The following is a 26,537-nucleotide window of genomic DNA, read 5'->3' as shown; positions in this document are numbered from 1 at the left end:
CGGCAAATATGATGTTCAAGTATGATGAATCCGGTAAAGTATGTGACATCAAACTTCTGGATTTCCAAGGAGTGCGATATGCTTGCCTTCTCGGTGACATGATTTTCTTCATCTACACAAGTGCTAACTATGATGTTCGAGAAAATAGGTTGCATGACTTATACAGGGTGTATTGTGATACGATGAACGCTAAACTTGAAGAGTACGAATGCCCAGAGAGACTGACGTTTGAGCAGGTGTTGGAGAATGTGACACGTTTAAGTTCCAAAGCACTTCTAGTTGCGGCCACGTCTTATCCGATAATAAGGAGTACAAAATACGTCGATACGAGTGCAATTATGTTCGGCGAAGTCGATGACAGTGTGATCACCCACGCTTTTGATCAGTATTACGATGATGATTATTGTGAAAAACACTTACCGAGAGTTCTGAAGCAGTTGGACACCGCTGGAGCCTTTGATTATGTTGTGACTCGCTTAAGACACACACATAGGATAAGAGAAAGCAGTAGGCAATTAATTGCTAAAAGTTTCAAACTAACAATATGAAAACGTTGCATTCCTTTCTTAGTTGAAACTTGTGATTGACTGTCGGGTAGGGTATAAAGGAATCTAATTTTATATAGTCACTCAAATTATTTGATAAAATCATTGTTTTCTCTCTTCCTTCTGTCTCATTACAATACAATGGTTTGGAGGAGGTTTATCGTGGTAACCATAAAAACAAATAGATTTAGACAGTAAACTAAACTGGAATTTGTTTTATTTATAAGCTAATCCACGCAGAATTTGGAAGACTTGGAAAACGCAAAAGGTTAACATCCACTAGAACTTAATTAGAATTAATTATCCAGTGTGTCCAATAATGTAGACCAATATTTTAGAAAGTGGTGTAGGACTTGATAAATCGAATAGAATATGTCCAAAAATTTAGTTCTGTGTGCCTTATTTATTTGTTTATTTAACGGAAAACCATTTCATGCAACTACATTACAATAAGCATTCAATTTTTGAAGAAAAAAATTACAAAATAAATATATATTACACGGATGGCAGCAGGCAACAACATTAATCAAACAAGAGTCCATCGTGCATGAGAGGTATCCCAGTAAAAAAGGGACTTATTGACAAATATTACATTTTAAAACACTATTATACACAGAACTAAAATTTTGTGTAAATACTGAGTTTATATGAGTAAAATATTAAAACATACACTATTTACATTTGAAAATGGTGAGAGATTTAACATAAATTAATACCCTTGTAAATTATTTGTTGATAGGTTTAAGAAAAAGAATACTGATTTTATGATAATAAGTGCTTAAAAGTATGTACCATAAGTAGAGTGTACTACTTATTTATTTAAAATTACAAGTTCTAAATTTTAATTGGTCAGGCGTACAATATTAAACGCTGAGAATAAAGAATTGTTTTTAAATAAAGTATAGCCCAATTGGATATCTCGTTTTTAGTTCGCTGCATCCTTAAATGAAACGTAGATTTGTATAGCAGAGTGGCCTTATGATCATTATTGGCGATAGAAGAAAAATGTATTTCGGAGAAGTGAGAGCGGTTGTGATTATATTATAGACATGTTTCTATGTAATTTATCTATAATGTTGATAGACATCAAATAAATATTTCGTTTGTAGCTAAAACGTATTATGGTTTTAACTTTAGCTAAGAGTAAAACCAAATACAAACGCACCCTTCCGTAGAATCCTCATGAATAGAAGCATGGCTTCACCATGGCCGCTTCCTGTGATTTTTACATATAGTAACACACTAATATATGTGCTAAAAACGAGATTCCTGTCCTTAATATCTATAATGGCTCCTATATCATAAAAATGGCTTTTCTATAACAACTTTATCAATACGTCTAAAACTGCTGTATCCGTACACTTTATCTCAATGTATTACCCATGTCATAACTGTTTGTAAATGTATCGCTGATTGTGCGAGTGTTGTTGACTAAGTAATAATATAAAATTATAAGTAAATAGATAACAAAAGACTCTCGCAGGTAGATTCTAATTAGAGCATTGTATGCATGAGTTATAATTAAAATTGTAGTATAAATTAAATATCAGATTTATTTTTCGTCTTACATAAGTTTTAATGCCCAAATGATTAATTTAATGATAATAGGTTTACAACAATGGTTTAATATAAATTCAGTTTTAAATTAATAATTGTATTTGTATCCATTTAAATACGTCACATCTTAATATTATTACAATAAAAACCGTTAACCGTATATTAATATTTTTATTTAGTTCACCACGCACCAAACTACTTACTAGGAGATTTTCAAAATATTGTTACATTGCAAATATGCGGTACCTAAGTCAAGTTAACGAGATGTTTTGACTCACTAGTCAAAAGATTCAGGTAGATTTCATTGCATTTCACCTGATATAATTTTGAAACTTATGGGCACTGAACTATAAAAATCCAAGTCAAAATCCAAATTTCTGGAATCCAATTTATCACAGTAGTAAAAATAAATAAATATAGTTTAATTACTGAACAATTGAATTATGTATTTAACTGTAATCGGTCAAATCAATTATCGGCTTATCAATGCTGAATTACAGATTCCTTCCACGAACTCATTTTTAATACAGTGACATCAATTTTATGTATCTAAACATTTCTTATTTGGAGTTTGTTTTTAATATCATTATATTACCATCATGTAATATTAAACGTATTAATATTTCTGTAATATTACCATTCAATAATTTATTAGCTTCAATATTAAAGGTTAAACTGATATAGTTACTGCGTTCTAAAAAATACTTTACTTATGTTGGATAAAAACTGCAATTCCGAATTTTCCAAAACTAGATAATGGACTAATGGCCTAATCTACTAGGTGATACTGTGACGAACATTCTAAGGAATCGGTTCCAACTGGCTGTGCTTTCTTTCATAGCAAACATTCTTCAGCCTTGAAGGTTTTGAAAAACGAAGGATATCGTGGCAAGATCTCGCAAGAAATCTAAGAGCTTTGCGGCTTTGGAGGACACGGTGACTTCTAGTGAGGACCAGTGACTGACAACGTGAGGACCAGGCTGTCTGTGGAAGAAGCTGATAATATTAACTAATATTATAAATGTGAACGTAAATTGCTTGATTGTCTGTTACTAGCTATTACTAGACTGATTATACTAAACTTTTACATGGAAATTGTGAAGGCCACTGGTCAACATAAAGGCCCAATGGTTTATTATATCGTACCAGTGGTCTCAAAAGTTGAGGAAATTCTCCTCTTGGTCTCTAAAGTTGTATTAAAGTAGACACATATTATTCATTGAAGGTGTCTAAAGTGTAATCATGTTTTCTGTATAAACATTGTTTTATGACAGAAATTCAACCATAATTTCACCACTATTTTCAATTTGTTTACCTCCATAGAATTAAAAGAGTAGAATAAACTTGATAGTAACAACACTTCTAATTTCCACCTTATATTTCCACTGCCGTTGAGCATAGTAAGATAATATCCAGATACGAAAATTAGAAATTGTTGTAAGAAATGCTCTAAACTGTACATTTTTATCAAATATTACGTATGCAGTGCTTGGTTAGTACTCCAATGCATGCATCAAAGATTAATTACTACCTAACTTTTACTATAAATTTAAAAACTGTTAAAAAATCTTTCTTAGTTTCATTTAAACAGAACTAAAGTTTCCCATTTACTCTACCACAAAAGTCTCTTTCATACATACATTGTTTGCCGTCCCACTCATTCGAATTGTCCCACTCTAGTCCTTAGTCAGTCTTCCAATTAAGGGTCTCCCAATTGAATGTTATAAATTCGTCAGTATTGTAAAACGCGTTTGCGACTAAAGTATATAAAGCCTTCGGCATTTGGGCTTTTTTTTAGCAAATTTGGTAATCTGTTACAAACGTTCAAACAGTACCGTCCTGTGTGCTCCAGTTCGGTAGTTATTCCTGCCTGTAATTGCATAATAGTGTATGTCACTACCTCTTATGGCATTACATTTAGACTAAAGACAGGTCTCTAAAATATAGAGGCAGAGTAATGTTAACAGTTTTAGGTCTTTGAAAGCTTGCCTCACGACTCTTTACTGCGCAGTTTGAGAAATATTCGTATCGCTTTTTCTTTAGAAAGAAAATTCTTGAGAAATTTGAGTTTACGCAACCTCCCAACAAAGTTAATCCGTAGGATAGGTGTGGGTAGATTACTCCATAGTAGGCTATCCCGTCATCAATGTCTGGATCGGGCAATACTCGGATAGTTTTCTCCTCAAAACATAGATTCCTGAGGATAGTTTTGAGCAAACGTGGTCTACGTGACAGTCCCAAGTCAAACTTATTGTATTGTGTAGACCTCTTCAATTTAATTATCGTCCAATATTAATGTAGGACTTTTGTCTGAGTTTTTCTTTCGCGAACAGAATGGGATGAAATTTGACTTTGTTGGATTGGTTTAGAGATTGAGCTCATTAAAAGTGTTGAATTTTGTTGTTGAACTCAATGAATGTTATTTTTTCGAGTTCTTCTATTGAATTTGCGTTGAGACAGAGTCGTATCATCTGCATACTGGACGTTTCTTCCTTGTTGAACAGATGAGCTGGCATCGTTAACGTAGATGAGAAAAAGAAACGGACTAAGAATAGAGCACTGTGGAATTTCATACCTTAGTATTTCCTAGTTTGATTAAACGTCTGAAATTCCTACAAATTAAAGGCTCAATCAGTTTACAGTCTATTGTTTTGTGGGAGTCACTATTTTTTTTAATACACTCACTAACAAAGGGAACTCAATCAGCTACAGTCCAGAGTTCCGATTTGGCAAAAGCTTCTTTGAAAATCAAAACAAGCTGCTTAACATAACTATGTACATTTACAAAGATGACTTAAATTATCAAAATTATCAGTTATTTGACTTTGTTGGATTGGTTTAGAGATTGAGCTCATTAAAGTGTTGAATTTTGTTGTTGAACTCAATGAATGTTATTTTTTTCGAGTTCTTCTATTGAATTTGCGTTGAGACAGAGTCGTATCATCTGCATACTGGACGTTTCTTCCTTGTTGAACAGATGAGCTGGCATCGTTAACGTAGATGAGAAAAAGAAACGGACTAAGAATAGAGCACTGTGGAATTTCATACCTTAGTATTTCCTAGTTTGATTAAACGTCTGAAATTCCTACAAATTAAAGGCTCAATCAGTTTACAGTCTATTGTTTTGTGGGAGTCACTATTTTTTTTAATACACTCACTAACAAAGGGAACTCAATCAGCTACAGTCCAGAGTTCCGATTTGCCAAAAGCTTCTTTGAAAATCAAAACAAGCTGCTTAACATAACTATGTACATTTACAAAGATGACTTAAATTATAAAAATTATCAGTTACTTGACTTTGTTGGATTGTTCTTGTGCGTACCATGACAAGTAATACAGACCAAACCTAGTGTTGAGGAAAAAATAATAGTAACAATGAAAGATTACAATAAATATATTGTAATTATGTAATTAAAATGACACACTTGGAACAGAAACAAAGCCCATATATAAATAAACACAACAATCAATATCAATACTAAGAAAATTTCACCATCAACAAATCTATAAAATAAATCAATAAGGTCATAGAAATAAGAATTAGAGAGAAATAGAAGGTTCATTATAGGTAACTCCTAGAGAGATGCAATATGAAGACTGCAGAGCGTAGTAACGGTAATCACAGATATGCAGGCTTACGCTATAACCCAATTCGGCGATTTAGTGAGCACGAGATCGCCGCGCTGTTGGTAAACAGTGGCTGCTATTGTGCAGGTTAAGGGGATATGTACGCCTAAATCGTAAAAAAAATCAAAAATGTTTATATATTTTTTTCTTAAAGTATGGAGTTTTCCAAGTCCAGTGATATATAATAAATGCATATTTGGGCGTTGCTTGGTAACAATAAAAATTTTTATAAAATGACTGATCGCTGTCAGCAGGAATAAAATAGCACTGTAATAGTTGCCATGCGAGGTTGAATAATCCAGTTAGTGCAAGTGCACTATTATACATACACACAACTGTACTGCTAATGTTTATCATATTGTTGTGTTGGCTAACCTGTTATTACTTTGTTTATTTGACAGTTTTCATTTGGTTATTTTTGTATTTTGTTTTGTTTACAAACAACTGAGTATTGTGAATTGTGATTAGTAAAGTATGGAAATTGTTTCTTAAAATTTGGAACACTTAGATGCTGTGGTAACGTTCAATGAGGGAAATAAAGGTAGACTTCAGGTTTTGGATGGCATTGGTATCAAAGTAGGTAAAAACTGTGCAAAAACTCTCCGCGCTGTTGATATCAACCGAATCAAAAAATCTGAAATAGCAGCTAAAGAAGAGACAAAACAAGCCAGGAAGAGGACTAGAATGATAAGAAAGAAGCTGCTGGATGAGGAAAATGAAAAGGAGCCAGATTATGAAGCCGGAATGTTCTGAGAGTAAGTAATTTTTATAGTAGGCTAATGTTTTTGCGATTTCCCGAAAGTTGACATTTTTCATACAAATGTTCTTTTTTCTCAGGAACCATTTGCCCAGTTTTTTATGGAATTTTTTATGTATGATGTATGTACATATACACACAAACCCTAGCAAATTTGAAACTCTAAGTTTGTAAATGGGTAAAAAAAAATATTTTATAGTAAAAAAATATATTAAAAAATTTAGAAATTTAGAAATGTCATAAAGGTGACGGGTCTTTTACACTACTAATCGTTGACTCAACGACCCTTTCTGAGAAAATAACAAATAAGACAGGGTCATTTAGTCTACAGGTCGTTGAGACAACGATCCCATTTTGATATTTAAGATTTTCTACATAGGTTCGTTGTGACAACGACCCAGTAAAATGAATGAAAAGGGTCAATTACTCAACTGGGTTCGTAGCAACAACGCCACTTTTTGCCAGTTTAGTTTAATATTTCAAAAGATGGGTCGTTGTCTCAACGACCCTAAATTATATTAAATGCTTATATTGAAAGAACCAGGTCTTTTACTCAACCATTCTTTGTGTCAACGGACCAAAATGGAGAAATGTATAAGCAATGTGAAGAAGGGTCGTAGCGACAACAACCCATTTTTAACTCAATGGATAAAATATAGTAAGAGGGTCGTTGAGACAACGACCTACTTTTAACTGTTCAGAGGTTCTTTTAGTCTACTAGGGTCTTTGTGTCAACTGCGTGCAGCCGGACATTGTGGCGAGATGTTACTGCGCACCAGTCGTACGGCGCTGAATGTTGCGCTCGTATTGATGTAGCGTACATTATTCTCTTGCCACTATAAATTTACAAATGTAATAATTGGTTTTGTATTCATTTAAAATTATATTAATATAAACCCCTTTTACCGGATACAGATATACTTTATAAGCAGTAATGATAAGACATTACCAAGTAAGAGTGATAAAAATGGAATGCAAATAAATATTAAAAATGGAAATTGTAACGATAAATAGCAATTCTAAATATCAAGAATATAGATCAAATTAATAATAGTAGATAAAAACCTGGAATAACAAAAACCTTGTTTCTTTTATTTATGGTTGGTAGTTGTTAAAATAGCCATATATATATATATATATATATATATATATATATATATATATATATATATATATAAACAAATAAATATATATACACACATATATATATGTATATATATATATCTTCAATAAGAATAGAAAAGAATAGAAGAAAAAAACATAAAAATTCTCTGTATTTCGTCATAAGACATTTTCAAGAGATATACAGAAGGTAAATAATAAAAAAAAAAAAAAAAAAAAAAATGTATATATATATATATATTACATACTTTTTGGTCTGTAGTGGTTATGGATTCTGGGGGTTGTGATCGTGAAAATCCTAAATATCTCCCGGAGATTCCAGCATAAGGTAAATTACAACTGTTTATTATTACATGCACCTAAAAGTTTCCTTACCACCATTTTGTATTCTATTACTTTGTATCAAATGTTTGGTCAAATTTTCAAACATTTGTATCTGGTTTGAAAATTTTTAAATTTTGAAATAAAGTTTACTGTGCTGTTGGTAGAACACTTTTGCAAAAAGAGTTACGGGACAATGTTTATATGCGGCTTGATAAAAATACAAATACAATTTATAGGGAGATAAGAACTTCCCAAAATAAAAGCATTGCCTTATTATTTACAAAGATAATTATATTAATCTTTTAAATGTACATAAGTTTTCGAGTTTTATATAACTTCGTTACAAAAATACTTTCTGAATGGCAGTTGAATTGAAATATGGCGATATTCTGAGATACACTGACATTGCGAGTGACATTGGGAGTACTCAAAATAATTTAGTATATTGAAGGTAAAGGTTAGCAACTTGTAAAGGCGTGCCTTTGATCCGATTGTTTGCTTTATATGAGGAAATATTAATAAACTATCAGAAACACTCTACAACTAATGATATAATGCTCGGTGGCTCACACTGGATTTAAAATTGTAACATAAAAAATCTAAAAATACAGACTGAAGGTCGTTCGGACTAGCGTGCGTTCGGATTACTGTGGACACGGATTCAAAGTGGACAGTTATTGAACGTTTAAAATGTTGATTGTGGGTGACACCATAGTGTGTACTGGCTAGCGATAGTACTAAAGATTATTTAGCAAGCAATTGGTATAAAGGTGCTAAAATTAACAGGATAGTCAACTTCTTAATTTTTTATTGTTGACATCAGTAACTATGGTTATGGAAAGTGAAACGTAATTTCATTCAAAATTTAAAGTCAGACCAAGCTACTGTAAAATTTTCAAAACTGCACTTCAATAATCATCATTTTAAATAAAAACAGTGGATCAATGTATTATCAAGTAAAATTTCATGCCTACAACTTTAAATCTTGTTTAAACAAGAATGTCATTCTTAATAGTCATAATCTTCAGTAGGAAACAAAACTATGATTAAATCCGTACCGGCTGCCACAATGCCTTCCAAGGACCAAGTCATCAGTGGGAACAGAAGTTTTTGAAGGATAAAATTCTCCGAATCCTTGTCGGTGACCAGGATATCTTCCTAAGTACCTGAAACCGTAAGTTTAAATAAACGTTTGCTGAAAACTAATAGTTGAATATTTTGCTAGCTGTCTGGATTTCATTACAAGAACCTAAACTCAAAAGTATGAAAATTTTAGTGGAAGAAAATAGTTGTGATGGATTGTCACAGCAAAATTCCTTGTCGACGGTCTAGATCTCAAGCCTGGACCTGAAATTCTCCGAGGCGGAACAACCCTGATGGACTGCTACAGCAAAATTCCTTGTCGACAGTCTAGATGTCAAGTCTGGACTTGAAATTCTCCGAGGCGGAACAACTCTGATGGACTGCCACAGCAAAATTCCTTGTCGACAGTCTAGATGTCAAGTCTGGACCTGAAATTCTCCGAGGCGGAACAACTCTGATGGACTGCCACAGCAAAATTCCTTGTCGGCGGTCTAGATGTCAAGCCTGGACCTGAAATTCTCCGGGGCGGAACAACTCTGATGGACTGCCACAGCAAAATTCCTTGCCGACGGTCTAGATGTCAAGCCTGGACCTGAAATTCTCCGAGGCGGAACAACCCTGATGGACTGCTACAGCAAAATTCCTTGTCGGCGGTCTAGATGTCAAGCCTGGACCTGAAATTCTCCGAGGCAGAACAACTCTGATGGACTGCCACAGCAAAATTCCTTGTCGGCGGTCCAGATGTCAAGCCTGGACCTAAAATTCTCCGAGGCGGAACCACTCTGATGGATTTCCACTGCAAAATTCCTTGTCGACCACAATTTCTTATCAAAGATCTAGATGAGTAGCCTGGACATTAAAGATCTCAGTGGAAGAAATCAAATTTTACGGATTGCAACAACACAGTTTCCCTGTCAACGGTCGAGATGGCAAGCCATGACCTGAAATTACTAGTTGAAGAAAATAATTCTTATAAATAGAAATACCGCCATTCCTTCTTATTGGCTTGAATGCCATTGTAGGATCTGACATTCTCTTGAATTTATGAATTGATCCAACTTACAGTAGTTACAAATTCTATAACAGCTTAGTAGTCTCAGGTACTGTCTGTACTTGGGGGGTGGCGGAGGGTCAATTGTGAAATAAAGTTGTAAATGAATATGAAAATATTTCTTTTTATTTCAATGAACGATAAAAATCCTTAGTAATAGTTTTAAAAAGATAACACACTATTGTGAATGAGCTGGTTTTAATGTTCAATAAAACTTACAAAACATTCTTATTCTGGCTGCATTTCACAAAGCTAAAATAGACTGCATCTTATAATTTTGTCTTTTAGGAGACTTAAAAAACTCTATTGCACTTAAAGAAATACTGTAAAATATATAATCTCCTTTTCACCTATAACAAAATTATGCAGTGTTCAATAATATTTATCGTCACTGTGTTAAATAGAAGAAAATAAAAGAACCATTTTTCACTTTTATATTTCAGGGGATTTAATACCGTCTTCAGGAAGTTTTAAAATTAAGTTAATACAAATCTATAAAACGTAAACAAGAATCATGAAATGATAAATTTAAACACAGTGCATAACATTTGATAAAGTCCAGCTGACGTAAAATTTTTCTTATTTAATCTTGTTCGAACAGTTGATTTTTAGAAAGGATGGAATAAAACTTTTAATTTTTGACAAATTTTTAATCTTTAACAATAATTTAAATTTATGTCTTTAAAAATTTGTATTAAATTTAGACCAAATGGGTTTTTTTTGTCTTCAACATGATTTAATGAGTTTGCTCTACGTGCTTTAGTTTTAATCTGTTGTAATTTTCATCAGGGAATGGTGGTAGTTGGTGTATTCCTTTTAATGTAAAACACTCTTGTTTATGTTCTAGACCATGTCTTGCTAATGGTTTTTCTTTATTTTTATGGAATATATCAAACCTATGCCCTGTCATACGGATTCATAAATGGTTAGATGTTTGGCCAATGTATTGTATGGAGCATTACTTGCAATTTATTTGGTATATTAGATTTTTAGAATTACAGTCATTGTTGTCAATTATAGGATGGCTTTATATGAAAAAATATATATCAAAGGGAGATGTTGCGGCAAGCCAATCAACCTTTTCACCAAAACTACTTCCTTTTAATATTAGTATTTTTAAATAATTTGTTTAACTATTTTGCTACCAGGCAACTTATTTATAGAAAGGTGTGTCTCTGATGTTAAATTTCCAAAATATACATGTACGTATATTTTATATACGTAAACTCGAGACCGGTTGCAATAAAACTATTGCATTGTCTGCTAACGACACCATTTTGAGGAAGGAACCACCTCACCCGAGCCTTTACCTGAGACTACCTCACTATTGTTTCTGTAGTTGTAGTTAGAATATTTAAGTTTCATTCCATTGATATTTGACCATAGATTAATTTAAACTGTTAAAACTATCCAATGCAAACAAACCTCTTTTAACAACTTATACATGTAATTAACAAATCGATTACATGGTATAGTTGATACGCTAAATATTCTACAGTTACACGATGGGATTAGCTACTGAGTGGTAAGAAAGTTTTGATATCAGATGATGTATATAGTGTCGACTACAGTAACTCACCTAGACTTATAAATGAACTCAATCAGATATAATACAAATAACATACGGGTAGTGGAGCGCACAGAATTCAAGTACGTATATGTTACAATATATACCTAATATATTACGCTCAGCCGAAAAAATGAGTATACATGCGCCAAAATGGAGCTCCTTCTTGTCTATGTATAAATAAAGATTCATATAAAATTTAAAGCACACAAAAAAGACATTTTTAGAAATATCTTGCGGATGGATAGGGTACTTGTGTTACCATGCCACATCTAAAAATGTCATATGACTGTACACAGTTTGCTTACAAATTTATTTCTTCTGCGATTTTCCCGTCACTGTACGGTTAACCGCAATAGCAATTTAAAAGTGATCGCTATAAATCAGTAACCATATATAAGTCAATTCGTTTTCGATATATTGTGCGGTCATACAGACATACAGAAATTAAATCTTTCGTCCTTCTCAGATGAGTGGCTTCGGCACTGTCAATCGAATTCCTCATAGTGCATGTTTGGAGTTGTAGTTGTCAAAATTTAGTATTAGTGTTTTCATTTGTTTGCAATGTTTTCATTTTAACTTTAATTTGAACGTTGGGTACTGTTTGATTAACCATTTAATAATAATTAGAAACCTCAACCTGTTTCCGACAGAAGTAGAAATATGAATGACAGTTACATTATTTCAGTTTATGTACATGAGTGAAATATATTTTAATACATAAACAAGAAATGGGAATCATAACTAGAAATGTATGTCTTAAAAATATTTCTTATATTTTATAAATACAACTGTTACCAGACTTTAAATCTAGTTCAATAATATATACGTATAATAAACAAAATATTTAGATATAATACTTATACAAAGTATTTACCCTTATATCAGATGTTAGGACTAAACTCGGCACAGACGCAGCGCCTTCATGCCTACCGGGCTAGGAGTTGACTGATTGACCCTGTTTCGTTTGAAAGTGCTTGTTTGGGACGGAGGGGCGTTGAGACAACGATCAGTTGAGTAAACGCCCTAGAATGTCTTATTTGAGGTTAGATGCATTATAGGGTCTTTGAGTCAACGACCCCTTAATACATATATTTCAACTTATTCTGAAACTAGGTTGTTGATTCTACGAACCTTTTTCTACTTTTCAACTTTTAATTTATATTTGGGCCGTTGATACAAAGATCCGTAGTGTAAACGGCCCAATTTAATGAATTAGATAAAAAATATAGAAAAAGGGTCGTTGTGTCAACGAACCCACTTGTAGTTCTATTCTTATATTCGGTATATGGGTCGTTGTGACAAAGAACCATTGGATTGAACTTTTAGTTTTCTTAGTAAATCGGGTCGTTGTCACAACGCTTCGTAGAGTAAAAGACCCTCTGTTATTTGTTATTTTTTCAGAAAGGGTCGTTGAGTCAACGATTAGTAGTGTAAAAGACCCAACACTGATATTGCAAATATAAAAATAGGGTCGTTGAGACAACGATTCGTAGAGTAAAAGAGCTGCCCCCGTCATAAAAAATTTATTTTTTTATACAAAAGTTTAAAAGTGGTAGGGGTTGTTTTATAGTAATGTATTGTATAAGTGGTAAAAGTTTCATTGAGATATGTAAAGCAGTTGCTTCAGAAAAGGAACATAAAGTTATACAATTTAACATAGGCGGCTTATGGGCGTACATCTCCCCTTAATGCTTCCACTTGTAACGTTAGGGAAGTCAAAACTCCTATACTCTTGACAGTCACTGTCACTGCACGTTTCCTCAGACTACTGCAAGTTTAGTCACAGCTGTTAGGACTGTACACATCTGTATTTGCAATAGCCAATTATCTAGTTATAAGGATAATACAGTTAACAGCTACAATAAGTAACGTATTCGTAATTCGTAATGATGTAACCTAAAATTTAAACAGTGTCCATTAAACAAAAAACTACTTATTACACACAAAAATTGAAATCGCCCTGATTTCCGACAGCGGTCAGTGCTGCCAATCTTCGGCAAAAACAAAGCAAAGTTACAAGGTTTATTTAAACGATAAAAATTAGTACTAATTATTATATTACAATATGTTTGTTTATGTTGGCAACATAAATAAAATAATATACCTCTTTTGTATAAGCAAGCTTATGTAGCCAAACTACGTCATCCCCCTCCCCCGTTTATATAATTTAGGAAATCATTTCTTTTAAAAAGGTGTGAACTCATCGTTTTTCGGGTTCATAGAATTGAACACAAAGCAACGAAGTGGAAAACAATTGGATGAATGATGATTATTTATTTCCTCGTAGAAACACAGATAACACACAAACACACACACACACGTGCATAACACATATAGTAAATCATCTACAGTAATCATCATGTGTGAAGATGCATGTGTGTGAAGATCGAGACGCGATCAGCAGCATGAATATATACTAATTAAAATAATAAGTACTGTAAAATCTTCGGATGGAAAAATAACGTAATGGAAACATGAAATTTACAATATAAATATGTATTAATGAAACGTATATATACTCGTAATATAATTAAAAAAAAGAAATACATCATAGTTACACCAAACAAGTGTTAGACAATAAGATGACTACCAGATAACAACGGCAGACATGATAATGTAATGATGAATGATTAATAAATAATAACAACAATGCAAATTTAATTTATCGAAAAGAAAAAGATTATATCGATAACAGTTTATTAGGAGGCTTGGAACCTCTCACACACCTATACACTCACGCCACTCATAACCAATATATATATCTCTCTCTCACTCTCCTCTCTCGCTCTCGCTCTCTCTCTCCCCCTCTTCCTGTTACTATATTTACCGCCATCAAAAGACACTCTCTAAACACAATCCTACAAAGTTACAATATTATGACACTATCCTACGCCAACCCACTGTAAATGCTCCTGATGAACATAGGATCAACAATTAAGCTAGTATACACACAAAGAAGTTATACAATATTCTAAATGACCCTTATCTATGTTTAGTAGCCATGATGTTACTTTGTTTTTAGAAGAGTCGGATTTACATTCACAATTTGCAATGTAGTGTGAAATGTTTTCATACGGATTCAGATTACACATAAAACATACATAACCATGAAAAAATTTAAATTTATTAATTCGGCCCCCTCGCCGAATAAAAGGGAAAAAAGGAACAGATTTCGTTGTAGTCTGCCATATCTTCAGTGTTGCTTATCCCAGCCTGGGCAGTAAACATGTCTCTACTATAGGACGCAAGTCGCGTTACTTTAAATTCATAATTAATACTTTAAACCATTTATTGCCTTTCGCAGTGCCAATTTTACAATGCCAGGATTTTCATTGATTTACCTGGCTTTGTTCATCATTCAGGTTTCCTGCTTTATCAGCATAATATGAAGCATAATAACATTTCTTAAAACACCCTGTTAAGAGGTTGGAGGTGGTGAGAAGTATGAACTGGGTTACGGACAACATGACGATATCGTTTTATTTACAGACATTAATCAATTCAATAGATAGATGATGTTGTTTATGGTTATCCAAAAGCAACAATAAACTTTGAAAATGATTCTGATGTGATACATTCCGATGATCCGTGAAGATAAAAGTTTGTTGTTAATAAAATTATCTCTGAGGAACACTAATGGGAAAAAAACTGAGGAACTGACAGCTAATATTACATAGTAACGTTTGTCTTTCTCTGCTGATGTAGCTTTTTCCTTACTTGGTGATCCCCTATTTGTGTTAAATTCATTTGGCCTCTATACTATTTGCACACAGGGCTAATAGATATTTTAAAATGTATATTTAAAAATACATTTAAAATTGTAAAAACATATGTCAACATTTGTATTATTAAGACTAGTTGCACGGTCAAATCTCTTGTTCAGGCTCCTTGATTGAATTGAGTCAGTCGCGTCTTTTCACCAGTATTAATTGTGAACAGCTCCTTTATGACCATGTAGCGTAATGGATAATCCATTTGTCAGGTACAAAAATGGCATTGGTCTCATTAACATAATCCTTTTGGCCGTAAAATCTTTTCTCATAAATCAAAAGAAAGACATTTTAACCGATCTGGAAATCAACTTATCCTTCCCTCAAACATTTCGGACCTGGATGGCTTCATAGGCATATTCAAGGTTTTACAAGTTTTTTCCTTGTTGTCAGTGTGATGGATGTATTTCTGTTCGAATAAATTGCTTTCTAGACCATCTCTTCATTGATATTTAGTTAAATAAAGTTTCAATCTAATTACATTTTGTAACAAAAACTGTTAATTTGTAAACCAAATAAAACAATTTATGCAAGAGGGTATTCTAACTATTACACGCTATTTACGATATGCTAATTAAGTTTTGTATAGTTTCAAAATGGTCGGCCAGTAAGTGAACATGTATGTTATGGAAGCTTAAACGTGTAAACCTCTTATTGAGACACACTGTACTAGTTTCAGACAGCGTGATATTAACAAATGCTGTAAAAATGTAGTTTTAAATTGACTGGGTGTTATATGTACATTTTTTCTCAATAAGCGGCACATACTTAATTTAAAATACAGATGTAGGGTTTAACATTTTTCGTAGGGTAAATTTAAAATTTACGGCATAGATAGCTCGAAATAAGAGACCCTTGGTTTAATACCTCCACTTAGCAGTACAAAAAAGCGGCATTATATTTGTAAATGTTTTAAGATTTCAAATAATAAGGCTGTAAGGCTGTATACATTTACAGTATGTATAGCTGGTTACCTGGAAATTGTTAGCCATTCTATGAGGAACGTCTTATTGCTTTTCCTGATATAAGAATTACAATAATACACAAAAAGATTATGCAATTTTCAATTACTATACAGATTATTCAACTTGTACAATCAAATTAGGATAGAAGGAAATGGACTTTAATTGTCACAACGAGACAAGCGATGTCAGCAAGGCCAGTGCCTGTGACAAACAAGCCGAGGAGAGGTCACTAATAACACTAACTACTTGGAATACCAACTTAACAGTAACTGGGCACTGATCAGAGTAGTGCAATGGCACTAGGCAAATAGGACGTAGTATTCATTCAATGTGGAGATGTGTGCATATAAATTTAAAAAATTAGGTTTTGATTGATTCGGCTTCTTGTAAATGTGCTGATTAAATTTATATATAACAATTGGGTAGGTCAAGTTTATTCTCGACTTTTAAAAAAATTACAAAGTTATGCTTTGGTGTTTTATCGACACAAAATCAAAATTACATATACGCCCTTTACTGGTTATAAAATTCTATACCTGTTGATCAGTTTTATATATAATATCTATTTTGAACCAATTTGTAATTTTACTTTTCATGTTGGCTAACCTGCTTAGATTTGAATGCTTTATTGTCAGCTGCATAATGTTCTGCAATGTTATCGGGTTATTTTGGTTATGTTTTCTACATATCAGTTGCAATCGTTGCTTTTAGTGATTGAATTCATTTTATCATGTGTATATCCACTAAATTATGTAAAAATAGTTTTTTGTGGTAACCAGGACAGAAAGATAAGCCACAAGGTTTACATAACAATTCAAATGATTGCGAAAGTGGCAAGCCTATGTATGTCTAGGTCAGGTCTTGCAGCTAAGTTACCTTACCCTACTCCTCCATCTGCCTCAAGAAGAAAGATTGTTGTGAATTCAGAGGGAGTCAAAGTAAATAACTCATCTAATTATAACAATGTCATTTTAAGTATAGACATAATTACACTAGCATTACTGAATGGATTTTAGGCCTACTAGAGGAAACTGATGAAAGACTAGATGTTACTTGTAAGTTGTCAATTATTTATAGTATTTGTCACAGCAAACATTCTTTCTGGACTTTAAAAAAACAAATGTATTTTATGATGTAAATGTTCAATGTGTTTATAGTCTATAGGGAAAGGATCTGTGGGTGGGAGGACGCTGTTTGCAATTCTTGATCTACCGACGCCTCCTGCCCGCTTTGAACGCTACAATCCACTGTTTGTATGGTGCTTAGAAAAAGTTGCTACTAAGTCCATGGTGGATGCAACAGAAGGGACAGTTAGTCACAACGTTACTGTTGACGGTGAAATAGGTAGAGACATAAGTATCGGACTTGGCGACAGTTGGCAAAGACGGAGCTTGTTGTCATTAAATAGTGTTGTGACAGTTTCTAGTTTTGACACGAACAAAATATTAGATGTTGAGGTGCTGAGTGAATACTATCACATGTGTAATACAGGTAAAGGTAAGGCCAAGCCTCATTTTTGTAAAAAATACCAGTGCGGTAATGGTGGTGTGGGGGGGATTTGCAAAATTAGTATTTGTCCGATCTCAGTCAATTCGGACAGTACGGTATTAGAAATACCTTAGTATGGACAGTAAAACATTCCACTTAATGACCTAACTGGATGTTTTTAATAAAGATATTAAGCATTTTCTGACAGTTGAGGGACCAAAAGAATATATCAGTCAAGCTTTCCTAACTCTTGATGTATCAAGAGTAACTGTTTTCTACATTTTACCCAAAATGCATAAGGCCACCACCAAGGAGACCGATAGTTTCGGGTTATGGTTCTGCAACGGAAAGAATCTCCAGCTTTATCGACAACACTTGCAGCTCAAAACAAGCCGAGTCACACATCAAGAACACCGATCACTTCATCGCAAGACTGAATGACGTGAAGCATCCCATTCCCAGCGATGCAATTATGGTCACCATTGATGTCCAGTCTCTGTACACAAACATTCCTCACGGTTTAGGCGAAGAAGCAATTCATAGTTTTTTAACCACTAAAGTAAAAATGTAGTTTATCAGTTAACATGTAAAAATCAAACCCATTGTATATAAGAATCAAAAACATCGTTGTTCGTCTAAAAATCAGGATGAAAAATTCGGTTTCCCAACACGCATTAGACAATAAACAAAATTTTGAACAACCTTATATTCATTCACTGAAAGGTATTTGCAAAGTACCCGAAGATGTAAACAAAATTAAATTAAAAATTTAGAGGAGGTACATCAGTTAATATTACATTCAAAAGTACCCATTAGTCTGAAAAAAAGATAATACGATAAATTGTGTTCATTATTTATGTTTTTCTAAATTCTATTCATATTTCTCGGTTCATGATATTTCTCTTAGCTGGTAATCACATGTCCAAAGTTTTTGTTATTTACTTATGTTCATTTTGTTTGTTTGATGTACTATTTTATTATTATTTTGTTAATCCTTTTTTGAAAACGGCAAATTTCGAAATATTAAGGAACATTTACATCAAGAAGTCTACTTAATGTTTATATATATGAATATTATAAATATGAATCTTACTAACAACTAGAGATATTTTACAAATAATTTCGTTCTCGACTCTATGTGCGGACAACTCCACGTGGACGTATCCACACTCTCAAATGAGAACCTTCAACCACCAGCCCTAAAAGCTATGACCCTCCATAACACCTTGTTTACCAACCAAAGGTCTCCGTTAATTGCCATTCCCTTCCAACATTTCGGAAACAACCATTTTAGGAAATGAAAAGTTAGAGAGCAGAAAAATCATAATTTTTAGCAACTCCTAAAAACAGTTAACAATTACCTTTGAATGTGTTCATTTATTTACAACACAGTTCCATTGTTAAATTTACCTTACTTTGATAACCCTTGAAATTAGACATGCATAAACGTGCTAAACTTCCATGAAGTTGTTTATTTGGTATCCGAGTTTAACATTTAAAAAACATATTTCATTTGTTGACAGTTAATTGTACGATATATACAAATTTACATTTGCCACTTTCTTATAAAATTAGGACATTTTTTTACAATTTAAATGACCACCATACTTCAAGTTTATCAAATTAAATACTAAGTAGTATATTAGTTTAGGAATGTAATTTTGAAAGTAAAAAACATATTAGGGCAGAGAGACGGTGGAGAAAATATAGCCCATTGCTTTCATTTAGTTTTGGGCTCCTCTTACCCCATAGAACAATATTTTTAAAAGATTTAAAAAACCTTTATTTAATACATATTTGAGGGACCGCTAAAAATAGCTAAACAAACCTAAACTAACGATTTTACTAGTTTTGGCGTATTTTGGTTAATGGGTGCCGCCAGCTTCACACAGCTGAATACATGTTTTCCCTCCCGACATTAGATGTAAATTAATGTTCATTCAAGTGTGTTAATGCGTATTAAAAACCGGAAGAGTCTTCGTCTAAAATTTAATGTACATTATTTTCAAATACAAAAACGTCTTTTCTGAAAATACCTAACTAGGTCAAATTATTAAGGCCTAAAGTTCTATAAATATTAATCTGTCGATTGGTGTTATCAAAAAGATAAAGAACAAGGCTGATTATTGACACTAATAGTAAGAAGAAACTGCAGGCAATCTTTACCGAGGTAAAAACGATTACTTATAGTGTTCTTTTTGTGTTTATAATTGTTATTTGCAATTATTATGGATTAGTGTTATGGATATTATGCTAGTTTTTATTATACAGAGTTCCTTGTAACTCTTTGGACAAAGGTATACCTCGTTATTGCTCAGGTCAAGACAAACACTTTTTATCATAAGAACAAGGGTTTATGATAACAAGGTCAATTCATGAAGATGATATGATATTATGATATTATATTATTATGATATTATATTTAATATTTTCAAAATGGTGGACTTTAAAACAAATTTAAATACACATTTATTTTAGGCTTATCTTAGAAAAGTGTGTTGTCAAATATTTGATGTTCATAGAATTTATTTTAAGATCAGTAGTTTCGGGAAATGTTTTTTTTACTACAATTGGCTTACGACAATCAGTTGTCTTTCCCCTTAAACAGCTGATCTATGCTATTTCAAAAAACATTGTTGTCTGAACATTACTTTAAGATTGGGCTTATTATTCTTAATAAGTAATAGTTAACCTACTTATAGAATCAAGAATCTTTATTTCCAAAGTACATTAAAATAAATTTTTCACACAAAAATTACATCATAAAAGTAAATAAAAGTACAATGGATAGGCACCTCTGAGCTAATAGCTGAGTTGAGGTTGCCATAACTAATTAATTAAAGGCAGATGGGCCTGGCAGCTCCTCTTTCAGATTAAAATATACATAATTAGAATAATAAATAAACCATACCAATATTTAAAACAAAGTACACAATTAAGTTGTACTTCATAATGAAATGCAATACATTACATTACCAAAACAAATATAAAAAGAATTAAATTACTACATAAATTCACATACATACATACACACACATACATATACAGATACATATACGTAATATACATATATATACACATAAATACACAAATACATACAAATACACACATATAAACATAAATTTACTAACACATATATTACCCAAACATATATATACCACAAAAACACACACACACACAAACACACTACAAAGATACTTAGACACAAAAGATAAAGATGTAACCATTACACACTCATACAATAAAAAAAGTCTTTAACAAAATATCTAATTTATGAGTTGCTCTACATCAACAATTGTAAAAAGCCAGCATTTCAAACTTTGTATGAAACGTACCCAATGTTTTCGAGGAGGACACAGAGAAAGGTAATTTGTTTATAAATCTTAAGATCTATGAATGTATAAAAACGTTTGTAGATTTCTAATTTAGGAAAAGGCATAATTACTCGGTTTGAAATTTGTAACCTAATCTTGTGAACATTTACATTTCCCAGTGTGTGGCCGCCTCTTGAGAAAAATATCCTGAGTACCCTATAAATGTACAAATATCTAAGTGGAAGTATTCCAAGCTGAATATAAAGAGGAAAGGAAGAATCATGCCTATTAGCTCTGAAAAATAACCCTAATGATCTTTTTATTTATAATAGTAGGTCAAATAATAGGTTAATAAGCCCCTCCCAAACATGAAATACCATATTGCAATTTAGAATTAATTATAAAATAGTAAATAGTTTTCAAGATAGATATTGGACATAAATACTGAAGAAAATAAAACTTCCTCAACGAAGTGTTTAAATAATTTTTCACATTCAAAATGTGTTCCCTCCAACTACACCTTTCATCCAGAATAACCTCCAGATACTTTATTTGTTCAACCCTCTCAACTTTAACGCAATCCTGACATAGATTTCTCCCGAGAATTAAGCATTGCTTGCATTTAAAAAAGATATTTTGTTGTATGTCTTTACTATTTCTTAGAGAAAAAATTCATAAACTTAGTTTTTACGTTCAAGATCATCCTATTTCTAGCAAACCACATTTTCAATTTGTGAAGGTCTTTTTGCATTGATTGAAGGTCTATACCCTATTTGATTGGGCCCCAACACAGACCCTTGTAGCACTCTAAATTTAATAGGCAGAGTTTGAACTGACGGAATCCAGAAACTTTGCACATTGAGATCGGTTTATTAGATAGCTCTTAAACCATTCATAAGGAATACATCTAACTCCAGCTACCTAAAGATAGTCTAGTAAAATGTTGTGATCAACTGCATCAAATGCCTTAGTATTATCAATAAATATTCCACTGACAAATTTACCACTGTTAATTCCTTCATAAACGTCTGAACAGAACGTTAAGAAAGAATCTTCAGTAGATGTTTTGTCCATAAACCCCAAATTGATTTGCACAAAAACCTATTAGAAACTAAAAATTGAACCAACAAGACTTTCATAATCTTTTCCATTATTTTAGAGACAACTGATAAAAGAGAAATCGGTCGGTAGTTATTTAGATATTTATTGGAACATTTCTTGTGAAGTGGGACAACTAATGCAGTTTTTAAGGAGATAGGAAAGATACCAGTTTCGAAATTAAGGTTAATTAAAAATGCCAACACAGGAGACAATATAATGACATTTTTTTCATTACATGTGCTGAGACACCATCGATACCAGGAGACTTGTTAGATTTTAAACTGTTGATAACAGCCAGAACGTCCATAATAAACTAACACATAATGAACTAAAAATAATAAAGGGATCATCCTGAGCTTTCCTCAGAAATATTTTGCCATTTCTTACCCATAAATATGAATAATTCTTTTCTTGTTTTCACACCGATCAAGCAGCAGCCAGTGGTTTCCTGTTGGTAGGAGACTCTCGTTCACGTAGACCGGATTAGCAGTGGTCGAAGTGTAACCAACGTCATGAGAGTTCAGGTTCCTCTTGACTCTCCGTTTTTTCAAGAAATTTCAGCTATAATTCCAGCAGGACGGTCAGCGTCATTCCTTTTCTTTAGACGGTGGCAGACATCAATAGCTTCTTTTGAAATGTTTATATCGAGAGCAACGCCAACCTTCTTCACAATTTCGTAAACATCTTCGTGTTTGCTTTCAGGAATCCCCTGAATCTGGAGTGTGTTGCTACGCATATATTGCTCATTATCCTCAACCCTGAGCCCAAATCAGTAACTTTCCTTTGAAGCTGGCTATTTTTCATCCTTAAATCTTCAATAAGTTGAAGGTACTCAGTTAACTTAGCACTTTGACTTTTAATTACGTTGTTTTGTTCATTAATTTGTTCAGTAACAAACACAAACGATTTGTTAATTTCAAACTCAATTCGCTTACGGTCATCGGAAGCTTCATTGAGCTTTTATAGCACGTCAGATAAAGCTGCTATAATATCTGATTCCGAGCCACAAGGTGACTCACAAGACATATTCTTCCTTCTTCTCATAGCACAAGATGGACAGAGCCAAATTTTGCTTCTCATTAGTTATATAGTCAACATCTTCTTTGGATAAACTACCACATGATGTATGGCATAGCTTCTTGCAGTCTGAGCAACAAATTTCATGCCTAGGTTGACCGGTAGCTGTTTTGCAAACAGAGCAGTCAGACATGATCTTATAAATACACACGGTCATTATATTAAATAATAGGCTATTGCAGATAATATATGGGTAACAGTAATGCAGATAGTAAGGTGCTAGAGCATTTAAACACGTATAATATACGCTATGAGTCACTGCAAAAAGAAGAGCGGGAGCTCCAGGCAAACCGGTCTGCACTGCTCAGCGTCTGACTCATAACTGAACCTTTATAGAACCTTTATTTCGTTTTCCTATTTAATAAAGAAAATATTACTGTGAATAAATAAGTGTAATGTGAATACATTGTATGTCATACAGGTACAGATTACGGACCATACAACGATAGACACTCAACTTAAGTTCAGAAGCTAATTAAATTTCACGTCTTACAGATACATATTACGGAACATATGTTGAGTTTTAAATTACTTTAAAAATATATTTGAACTGAAAACCATGCAGCAAACCGGACTTCAAAAGTTTGATCTAATCGAAAGAAATTTCTTTTTTTTTAGAAAATGTTTAATACATTTTACATAAGAAAGGACTAATACTGTACATGTTAGAAGTTGAATGGAAAACTTATTTGCATGAACTAATTTTAAAGCAGGGGTTCATTCCATCCTCCGGCCATCTAGAAATGAGCTAATCGGTTATAAAAGGAAACTATCCTGGTGGAAACAGGCTACCAACAACCTGTGCAGTGAACTGTCCTTATATCCTTTTCAGTTATTATTCTAACCAAATACAAACTAATATAGCATATTTTAAACAGAAAATATTCAATTGACAGAGAACATTTTTTATAAATTAACAATTTTTTATTCGTGGCCGCCTTTTTATAAACATTATTCATAAATATTTTAGAAAGATATGTGATAAAAAAGTTGTAGATATACAATTATTTTTGGACGATTTAGTTACAAATCCAATAATACTAATTTCAAGAAAGTTGACAAATTATATAAGACAATGCACTTTAAAAACCCGAGTACCAACCAATATGAACTCTAATGTAACAGCAGTGCCAAAAAATGAGATGCTGTTCTAATTATCTGATTATAAAGTTTAAATTGTTATTTACAACATCTTTACGATTTTTAGGATTTAGGTTTCTGTTGATTAGAACAATAAAAAGGGATAATCTATAACAATAATAACTTCATTTACTCAAGATTTGAATGTAAGTTAAGATTTAGTAGGTAGAGGACAAATTCGTATTTGGAAATACATTCCGGCTAAGTCTAATGACACGGCTCAAGAGCAATCAAAGAATACGATGGAAATATTGAACATCGTTCCTAACTAAAACTGAGAAAACTAAACTATTTAACTTTCTATTTAAGTTAAATATAGCAAGGTATTTGTTTCATCGTTACAAGTCTAGTCAAGTAATCATTCTCTGGGAGGCCAGCTGCAGATGCTGCATACGATTTGCAACTTCACCATTTGTACTAACAAAAATTGTATGTTAATCGTTTTTGTAAATAAAAACTATTGTATTTTAAAAAGCCAAGAACTAAACATTATCAAGTGCTCGTTAAGTTACACTACTTCTTGTGAGTATATATATATATATATATATATATATATATAATATATAATATATATATATAAAAGTAGATATAAATATGAGATTCTTCGACCACTTTTGGTGCGGATAGAAAATCAATGTAAAAGCCTGTCCAAGGTACCACAAATGTATGTACAGTTGTAAACAATACATCTAACACTCTTTTTGTCTAAAACTGTGTGCTTCGAAGCAGTTTTATTGCAATAAAAAAATAATGTTATAAATATTTTAAAAATTTATGGAACATCTGCTTGTAATAACTGTAAAATCTGTTTAGAATCAGTAAAAAATCTGCTTGGAGACAATGTCAAATCTATTGGGAATATTGAAAAATCTGTTTTGAATCAATTTAAAATCTAATGTAAATGTTGTCAAATCCTATGCGAACCAATGAAACGTCTGCTTGTAACCAATGTAAAAATTATTCAATCTATAAATCGAATTTTTTAGAAAATAATCGGAATTATACACTCAATAATGAGAAATGTAAAGTTACGTGACAAGCTTGAAACGTGCGGTAAATTTTGATATAGTGGGTTAGGATATATGTGGAATATTTCTTAAAATTCGCCCAAAACATCTCCTACTCTACGATCTTACCCGAAATTCAAATATTTTTGTTCCAAATAATTCCCCCACTTTTGTCAAAACTCTGCTTGAAGGCTGACGAAAAAATCTATACTCTGAAGGTTACATTGAAGAAAAAAAGAGCTAAATCATTTATGAAAATGAGATAAGGCATTTGGCGGTGCGTTAAGTCTCGAACAGGAATCTCTTCATGTTACAAGTTGTTTTATGCCCAAAGTCATCCAAGAGGGAATGCTTTATTTTGTATTTTGTTTGATAGGCCACCAGAGGAAAAGCTTTTCGAAAAGAAATACTTAAATCTTAAAAGAACAGGTAGAATATATTATTGAAGTCGCTGAACATTAAAAAATCCTTAGAGAAATTCAAATAATAGCAATAATAGAGCATATACTTTAGCATCGTTTTAACGTATTTAAAAAAATAATTGTCGATACTAATCGGCAAATCGAAATCGTGAGTTTTAAACTGACGTTTAAAAATATTATTGCGCCTTCATCTCAGCGTCAAGCAAGTAAACGCAACTCGCCACTCAGAGCGTTTTATTTGTTGAAAGAGTAGTATTTGGGTCCCGTGCGCGGAGCTAAATTCCTCCATATGTACTGCCGACATTAGTCACCTGGTTCTAATCTACCCTCCTCTCATCGCCTCCACCCCCCCCCCTCCACTACCAGTACTATCACCCCACTTTACGTTAAGTTTCATAAGGTCTACAGTAGAACTAATCGCTTTTTGGAACATAAACTTACAGGCCAGTTGTCTACTTTTAAAGAAAATTGATTAGAATTGACAGTAAATATTATTAATTTCATACATTTTTTAAGTGTTATATTATTATTTCTTGGATTTTATAGAATTACTTTTAAAATGAACAGTTTGAATCTATTTGTGCTTAACTAATGTAATTGGTATTTATCCAAATGAA

Source organism: Homalodisca vitripennis, chromosome 1 (assembly GCF_021130785.1).
Source record: "Homalodisca vitripennis isolate AUS2020 chromosome 1, UT_GWSS_2.1, whole genome shotgun sequence".
NCBI lineage: Eukaryota > Metazoa > Arthropoda > Insecta > Hemiptera > Cicadellidae > Homalodisca > Homalodisca vitripennis.
The sequence above is the reverse complement of the archived record's forward strand: the minus strand, read 5'-3'. Positions refer to the sequence as shown.